Consider the following 9,706-nt stretch of genomic DNA (forward strand, 5'->3'; position numbering starts at 1 on the left):
GCATGCAGTTTGCTTTGCATCAATTTGGAACCTCATGTAAACACCATGCTGAAAGTGATCACATCACACAAACAGTGGTATCCATGTCAACACACCTGCCCTCCCCCATCTGCTTCTTACAGAAGCTATTCTAAAAAAATCCTCGATCACCTAAGCCTCTTTAAGTCCTCAGTATTGACCCATAATGATCTCAGAAAAAAAGCCAGATTCCTGGCTGAGGCATGGGAGTCTGCAGTCTAATTCATCACCTACCACACACTGTTTTATACTGCAACACTCTGCTCCCTCAACTACATGGAACTTCCTAAGTACTAGCCACCTTGTCATTCCATGTTTGTTTATGGTGTTCTCTTTACTTAGGCTATCTGCCTAGGTGATTCATCTGTCTTGTACATATGCTGGGGGGGGGGGGCGTCTTTGAAGGACTCAAATACCCCTTGTCTCATCTCAGTTCTGAATAGGTTGAAAAAGCTAAAATGAATGAGAAAATTATGAGAAAATTGGAAAATCAAAGCAGTATTTTGGAAATGGCTGGACCCACACAGGAAGTCACAGATTTGGCACAATGAACTCAATAGAGCTGCTAACACTCTCAGAGGTGAGTAGCTCACCAACCTGCTGCAGCAAAGCACGGTGAGAACACAACTTTCCTGGTGGTTGAGAGGACCATAAAGAACTGTGCACAGTGCAGATAACTGATCTCAAAGAGGAAGAAGAGAATCTCACTGGAAAAATTCAATAGTCTTTTGGTAAGAATCAGGTTGGTGCAGAGAAGCCTCAGTTCTTCTAAAATATCTTTGGTATAGACACTTGAGTGGGGGAAAGGCAATCCTTCATTCCTTTGTTGCTTCTATGTTCTCCTCTTTACATTGAGATATTTAAAGGCACTCTCCCATTATCATTGGTTCTCAAATAGTTTATTTTTCCTTGTAGTGATATTTGGAAACATTTGGAAACATTTTGAGAAATCTCAGTGGGGAGTGGGTTCCACTGATATGAACTGGATGCTCCTAATGAGCAGGACAGAACAAACAGTACAGACTAACCTGCATGGGCATGCCAACATAAGCCTGTCATCCTGGAACACAGGAGGCTAAACCAAAGAATTACAAATTCAAGGCCAACTGGGACCACCTTTTGAGATACTATCTAGAAATCAAGGAAAAAAATGGATAATTCGTAATAATACAAAGACTGACAAACTTTCTCCTAGGCACACAATTCTTCCAATTTACTCTATAATTTTTAAGACACCCAAATTCTGAAAGGCACGAATGTGTGTTTGAACTTTGCATATTCAGAATCCAGTTGTTGACCAAAATACAATTTCTTAAAGAATTCAGTGAATGAATGAATAAACAAATGAATGATGTCATGAACATTTAGGCACCATGAAATGTTGTTACCTAATCCTTTGGATAGCATAAAGACCACTGACTGGTTTGAATAAGAATGGCCCCCACAGGCTCAGATATTTGAATGCTTAGTCACCAGACAGTGAACTTGTTTGATAAGATTAAAAATATTAGGAGGTATTGCATTGTTACAGGAAAGGTCACTTTGAAGTTCCAGAAGCTCATTATAGACCCAGACTTGATCTTCGTATTGAGGATCAGGATATGGAACTCTCAACCATGGCTCCAGCACCATACCTGCCATGCCTGCTACAAAGCTACTCACCATGATAATGAACTAACCCATTGAAACTGTAAGCAAGCACCCAATTAAATACTTCCTAAAAGTTGTCTTGGTCATGGCATCTCCTCACAGTAATAGAACCATGCAGTGGCTAAGACAGAAGTTGGTACCAGAAGTGTGGTACTTATGTGACAGGCCTGAGCATGCTGTTTGTTGGAGGGATATGGAAGGTTTTGGGACTTTGTACTAAAAAAGCAACTTGACGCTTTAATGGAGGCTTAAGGGGCCATTCTGGTAGTAAAAGACAGTACTTTAAACTGTGGGTGCCCAGTTCAAGTAGTTTCAGAGGAGAAGAATATTAGTAAGTGGCCTAGACACCATTCTTTTGATCATTTGGCAAAGAATGTGTGGCTGCTTTTTACCCTTGTCCTAAAAATCTGCTTGAGGCTAAATTGAAGAATTTCAGATTAATGACTTTGGCCAAGGAGATTTCAAGACAATGTATTATTGAGTGTGCTGTGTAATTATTAATAACCACCCTTACGAAGATCTAGAATGAAAAGGAACATGCTGGACAAAGAAAAATGCAAAATGTACAGTTTGAGGAGAAAAAATCCTCAGGAAGTGTATGTGATGGAGCTAAGTCCAGTACTCATGGAGATGAAAAGTTTACAGAAAAGTCTGATGCTTAATGGAATAAAGACTGGTGACCTCAGGGCAAGACCTCAGGCAGCCAAGTCTCCAACTTGTGAAAAGAAATTAAAGAAAAGTTTATAAGCAGGGAAGGAAACCATCAACAGCAGAAGACTAATGCAAATGTATTGAAGGTGGGGCCAGTTCTAGCCCCATCACACAGTAGAACTTGGCAGCTTGGCCACATGGTTCTGTGTTTACAATCAAGGATATAATAAAGAGGTTGTAGAGTCTCACTTTAAAGCCTTAAAAAAAAAAAGCTGCTGAGGTCAGGATGTTGTCCGGGGTGTCCTGCATGGAGGCTCAGAGTGGGCATTGGGTAAAACTGTGAAGGTGACGCCTAGATTGCTTTGGAGGCACCAGAGTTCTTGGATGAGAGTTTCCATATCAAGGAAAGTTTCAGAACAGATATGGAACCATCCCAAGAGAGAAGTGTATCACAGTCAACAAAGCTGAAAGGAGTTGAAAATCTGAAGAACATTTTGGCATCAGACATGGAGATGTAGAATTTCATTTCCCTGCTGGCTTTATACCTTGTTTGGGTCTGGTATTTCCTCACTATAATTTCTTGCCTTGCTTTTGAAATGGCAATGTGTATTCTGTGCTGGAAAGATGTGACGTGCCTCTTAAATTTTGATTGTGTGAGGGGGGTTACCATTTAGAGATTGCTATGAGTCTTAGAAGAGACTTTGGGCTCTAGACAGTGTTGAGATTGTGATAGATTACGAAGATTTTTGAAGCTGGACGAAATGTATTTCAATATGGCTATAAACCTATGGGAGCCAGAGTGTGGAGCATGGTGGTTTAAATAAGAATGGTCCCCATAGACTCACACATTTGGATGCTTAGTCACTACGGGAGTAGAACTGCTTGATAGGATTAGACTGTATGGTCTTGTTGGAGAAAGTGTGTTACTGGAGGTTGGCTTTGAGGTTTCAAAAGTCCAAGTTAGACCTGGTTATGCTCTCTCTGCCTATGGGTCAGGATGTAGCTCTCAAATACTTCTCCAGGTCTCTGCTTGCCATAACTCCTCCCATACTACCCACCATGGTGATAACAGATTAAACCTCTGAAACGGTAAGCAACTCCTCAACTAAATGCTTTCTTTTATGAGTTGTCATGGTCATGGTGTCTCTTCACAGCAATAGAACTAAGTAAAAGAGACTAAGACAACCACTTAAAATTGAGGTTTCTAATTTAGATCCTAAATTTATGGAGTCAATAAACTAATAAGATTCCACAGGAAAAAAAAATCATATTTGCTTTTGTTGTCGTTGTGTTGTTAGTACAGTACCTAAATTATAGCATAGTTTTTAAAGAAGTCTAATACTTCCGTAATGCTTTTTTTTTTTAATCTACTACATTTAAGCATCAGTTTCCTTTCTAGAAGAGGTTTGGCCACACTTGGCATAAAGGAGTTACCTTGAGATTCTGAGTTCTCAAGTCAGGATCAAAAATGCTTGTTTGGAGTCCTGAGATTCCTGTCTCTGACTTCTTCTTTGTCCTTACCTGTTATGACCCTTGTCATAACACTTGCTGTGTTGATATAAGGATGGTTTTCAAACACTGCATCCTCAGGATCTTACTCATGTATTCGATCTCTACTCCAACTATGCATTTAATTGGCTAGGCATTATATTTTAGCAAAGATGCTAGAAAGTATTATGTCTGCTTGGAATACAAAGAAAACACATGTGCACTCATTTGTACTTTTCAAAACTTGCAGTTTGGCATCAGCTTCTCTGTCCCATAGCTTATACATACAAAGAATATTCTGTGGCAAAAAAAGAAAGATCTACTAAAACTGTCACTCCTGTTAAATACTTTTTATTTTTAAGACTTGATTTCTTCATCTGAGAAAAGAGCAACAATAATGGGAAGAACCTAGTAAGGTTCTCATAGCTCTCGTAACTATTGCAGACTCAATTACATCTGTTTAGTGTTAGCATTACAATAGTTTAATGGGTTATTAAATAGTTAAACTGGTTATAAGACTCTAGTTAACAAATTTTGGGAGGAGGTGTCTTGGCAAATTAAAAGAACTTTAATTTTCTCTTTCAGTAATTTAGGTGAAACATCGTCTTGACATTTCTTTCTTGAGAATCTTACCAACGAGCAAGGGAGACGCTTGTACTTTAATTTCATGTTGGCAAACTACTAATCAAAATTGCTGCTTAATCACCCCATTCTCCAATTAATCTGTGCAAAGTAGCTTCAGTACATAGAGTGGATACATTTTCTGCTAAATTAATTTGAGTGATATCTTCCTTCTGCAAGCTGCCTTTCAGTACTTGATGTTATTGATCTTTTAAAGCTAAGGAGGCGTGGATCAATGGGTGGAGTGCTGGCTGCTGAGAAACCTTTGTAGGAGAGAAGTCAAAAGCATTAAATTAACTTAACTCCTCTCATTGATGAGCCTGGTGGCTAGCCATAAAATAAGCTCTCTCTGTCCAACATGGTGGCACTTGTCTTTAAGCTGAGATCTCGGGAGGCAGAAGTAGGTAGATCTCTATGAGTTCAAGGCCAACCTCATATATACAGCAAATTTCAGCTCCATTGTGAGATCTTGTCTCAATAAATAAACAAGAAAACACAAAACAAACTCTCTCTTTAAAGCCTTTAAAAATAAGTCTGTCTGATTTGGATCATTGCAATATATCCAATACTTGGAGAGCACAGAAAAAATTTATATGAACAATTAGGCAACTCACCTAGGTTTGCTCTCCCCACTTTGTACTTTTGTATCTGTTGTACTTTAATTTCAATCGCAGTATTCTTCCTGTCTTATTGTATTTTCATTTTTCCCTTTATACCCTATTGTTTACTCCGTTTATTGACTACCACCAGAATAGCCAGTTAATTGTGTCCTTGGAGAAGCACATCTCTTTAAAAACAATGTTAATGAATGCCACACTTTGATCATTCAGCCCACCCATTTTAATGATCTATCCATACAACTATGTATCATCTGGTATATGGTTCTAACTGCTACATGGAATTCTAACTAGTATTCATATATATTCATTTATATATTTTCTGAGTCCCTAGACCTAGGTGGCTTCTAAGTCACTCTCACATCATGTGACATGACATCATGTGAACATCCTCATAAGTGACTACTTACAGACCTGTGAAAACATTTTTCCAGGCTGCCATTCCAATGTAGGACTGGTATGTCACCAATGGAGAAAATGAATCTCAATAAAGGAACATCTCTTGCAGGGCAGTGGTGTTGTTCACCTTTAATCCTAGCACTGGGGAGGCAGAAGCAGGCAGATATCTGAGTTTGAGGCCAGATTGCTCTACAGAGTGAGTTCTCCGTTAGTCAGGGCTACATAGAGAAACTGTCTCCAAAACAAAACCAAAAAAGATACAAATAAACAAAAAGAAACATGTCTTTATTTATGTTTAATATTTATTTCTACTCTAATTAGAATGGACAAGGATGCTTATATTTTTAGGAACAGAACTTTGGGGTTCCTGATCTACCTGGATCTCATCAACAAGGATAGTGTCATGTTTCTAATTTCACCTCTCTAATTTTGCTGATAACCTGCCTCTCCTATCCATACCATGCATGCTCCCATTGTCAGTAAGGTAGAACATTTCTTTATATAACCACCAGTGACTTAGATTTTGTGGGGGTTTGAATATGCTTGTCCCAGTAGTGTCACTATTTGGATGTATTGCCTTGTTAAAGGAGTTGTAGCCTTGTTGGAGGAAGCTGCCTAGAAGTTAGTCTTCCAGATGCCTTTGGAAGGAAAGGTAGAACTCTGAGATCCATCAGCCCCATGTCTGCCTGGATGCTGCCATGTTTCCTGCCTTGATGATAATGAACTGAACCTCTGAACCTATAAGCCAGCCCCAGTTAAATGTTGTCCTTTATAAGAGTTGCCTTGGTCATGGTGTCTGTTCACATCAGTAAAATCCTAAGACAAATTTCTCTGATTTTTCCCCAGCACTTCTACAGACAGAAAGTGTTCTTGATGATGTTGATGCCCTGGTTCTATATTTTTATTTAAAACTTCCCTGAATGTTCATTCTCATGCTACAGATAGCATATATTTTCTTCCATTACTTCTTTGTTGGCTGTATCTTGGTGCTATTGTGCACTCAACAGAAATTCTTGTATTTTATACTGTCTATAACAGGATAATGCTGTCCTCATAATGAAATAATGTGGCCTAATAGAAGTTCTTAAATAAGCCGGGCGTGGTGGCGCACACCTTTAATCCCAGCACTCAGGAGGCAGAGGCAGGCGGAATTCTGAGTTCGAGGCCAGCCTGGTCTACAAAGTGAGTTCCAGGACAACCAGGGCTACACAGAAAAACCCTGTCTCGGAGGAGGGAGGGGGGAGAGGAATAGTTCAGGATAATGCTGTCCTCATAATGAAAGCAGGAAATACTGCTTTACATTTTACCTCATTACTTCTTCATTTGTTACCTTGCTCTGCATGCTCTTTACATTATTTGGAGAATGCTGTAATGAGAGGAGCTGATCTCCTTTTGTCGTGTGGCAATGCAACATAGCTGCTGTCATTTTCAACAATCTTTTTTTCTCTGCTGACTTGTGATGCTTGTGCAATGAGTTACAGTTTCACAGGCTCAGGGTTTTGTTCATAAGCTCTCCGTTCTACCACAGTCCTCTATTTGCCTTGCACAAATGCCAACTTCTTCTGTTTTGATGTGTTTGTTTGTTTCTTCTCTGTTTTTTGTTTGTTTGTTTGTTAGTTTTTTGTTTTCTTTCTGTTGGGTCAGCGTGTGTCTTTGCTGACTCATTGTCTACCCACTTTGCTCTTCCTTTCCCACCTTGCCTGCTAGCTATTTGAGAATTCCTCTCCCCCCTCCCTCCTCCGAGACAGGGTTTCTCTGTGTAGCCCTGGTTGTCCTGGAACTCACTTTGTAGACCAGGCTGGCCTCGAACTCAGAATTCCGCCTGCCTCTGCCTCCTGAGTGCTGGGATTAAAGGTGTGCGCCACCACGCCCGGCTTATTTAAGAACTTCTATTAGGCCACATAAATCTTAAGTTCCTCAAAACCTGCCACTAGAATGTGAATAATCTGAAGGTAATGCTAAGAGAAAAAAGTTGTCATTTCATACATATTTTATGAATTATTATGAAATGCTTATTTCATAAATAAGTATATATTATATCTGTTTATTCAGATTTTCTTTTAGACTAAAATTTTAAGGGGTTGAAAAGTTTCTATGAAGTTTTGTCCCTTAAATACTGAAGTTGGTTTCTTGGTTTTGGTTTTTGCTATAAATAGTATCTTCTTTATGTTGATTTTGCTTAATATTGTTGGTTAAAATTTTAATCACATTTTGAATGGAAATTTTGATAGGCTCTTAATATTTATAGTATTTTGTATGTTAAGTGCCTGGTGTCTTAATTTTTTTGTACCCATGAAGTTAATAGGTGTTTGTTTCTAATTCTCTCCCTCCCTCCCTAGTCCCTTCCTTATCCCCCTTCTTCTTTTAAATTATGATCTTGCTAAATCACACTGAGTAGATTTGGTATCAAGCAATCATGTCAAGGAGCTGAGGATACAACTGTTACAGTTTCTGGATTTTATTTTGTACCTTTACATTATTATTTAGTCAGTATTTTAAGAATCATAAAAATAAAATCATGACTGTAGTGGGCTGTCTTCTAAGTGTCTTCCTGAGGTACGGTGTTAGATGTAAAGTTTTAGTTGATAAATTTTATCTAGGGAAAGCATCATCCTTTAAGTTCTTTTAAAATAGGTTTTATTTAAAATTTACCTAGACCTAATACTCTACAGTGGTTTTTTTTTTCTCCTCTATTTAAATCTCTTGATGTACAAATTCTATTAAGCTGACACTTTTGTATTCCTAGGCTAAAACTGACTTAGTCACTAAATTTCTTTATATACTGATGTCATAGTTAGAATCTTCAGTGTCTCCCAGTGGTCTATATGGTAAAGGCTGTTTCCCAGCTAGGCATATTAAGGACGGGTCTTTAGAGGTGGGGTGAATTGGGAAGTCTTGAAGTCACTGGGGCATGTTCATGAAGGTGAAAGCAGGTGGTACTTGGTCTTCACTTTCACTCCCTAGGCAGAAGATGGAGAGGTTGTTCGGCTTCATTCTTATATTATGATGTGATGCCGTAGACTAACAGCTAATTCATCAATCATGCACAGAAAACTGCAAAACTGAGCTAAAATAAGCAACTTCTCTTTATTAATTGCTTACCTTGGACATTCATTACAATTTCACAAAAGTGTAGCATAGTCTTCAAGTTAATGGTAGATCCAGCTACAATTTACAATTTTATAATGGGTCCATGGTCCACGGGAAGTAGATTTTAACCTTTTTTTCCCCCCAGAAACTGGTTATATTCAATGTGGCGTTCCATCACTGACATGGGCAACAACAAAGAGCAAAAAGCAGCAAGCCCAAGTCAGCCATGTCATTCCACAGTAAACTACAGCACGCTACAGTTACCATGGAAAACTGGCCAGGATGTCTGGCTGGGAGAATTAAATATTCCTTCAACTTGACATTTTTCCAGCTTGCAGTGTGTTTTAGGGTTGAGCTACATCTGTATCTACTAGCATTTTAGTCTTTTCTCATTTGCCATCTTGTTAGGCACACCAGATAATTTTCCTTGTACTGTTTTCTTTTTATTAGTTCATTAACTCTAGGAAACACTGGTTTCCTGCATTGTTTTTTTGTGAGTGTGTAGTCAGGGCCTTTCTAGCTTTACCAACATTGTTGACACAGTTTCTCCTTTTGTTCTGCTTTCTGGAATAACTCATACAAAGTTTAGTGGTTTTTCAATAATTTAGTAAAACAACTCTAAAACTAAAAGTGCTTTGGTTGCTATAAAGGGAATACCATGAATGTACTTAGATATTTGCTATTTAATCCACTAACCATGATCTCTTGCTCTTTTGGACTCATGACTCCCAATCTTGTCATCTCTCACACCCACTATTCTTGAGAGCATTTAGAAATTTTGTTGTTGATGATGATCATAAATTTTAGTGATATTATACCTATGAGTGATTTTGTTTTTTCATCTATTTGTGCCCATCTATGCTTTTTAACTTATTACATTTATTAAATTGGGGGTGGTATGCATGCCACAAAAGACAGAGGACAATCTGTAGGAGCTGGCTCTATTTTTCCTACACGTGGGCCACCAGAGATTAAAGTCAGGTCATTAGACTTGGACAATGCACCTTTTTTCCCCACTGAATGTGTTTTTTCATGCAATATATTCTGATCATTGTTTTTCTCTCACTTCTCTTCTCAGACCCTCCCCACCTCTCCAGCCATCGAACTCCATGCCTTTCTCTCTCTCTTAGAAAACTGACAGACTGTGCTGGCTACTTATATGCCAATTTGAC

The sequence above is a fragment of the Mus caroli genome, unplaced genomic scaffold (genome assembly GCF_978045245.1).
Source record: "Mus caroli unplaced genomic scaffold, Mus_caroli_1 scaffold_7, whole genome shotgun sequence".
Classification (NCBI taxonomy): domain Eukaryota; kingdom Metazoa; phylum Chordata; class Mammalia; order Rodentia; family Muridae; genus Mus; species Mus caroli.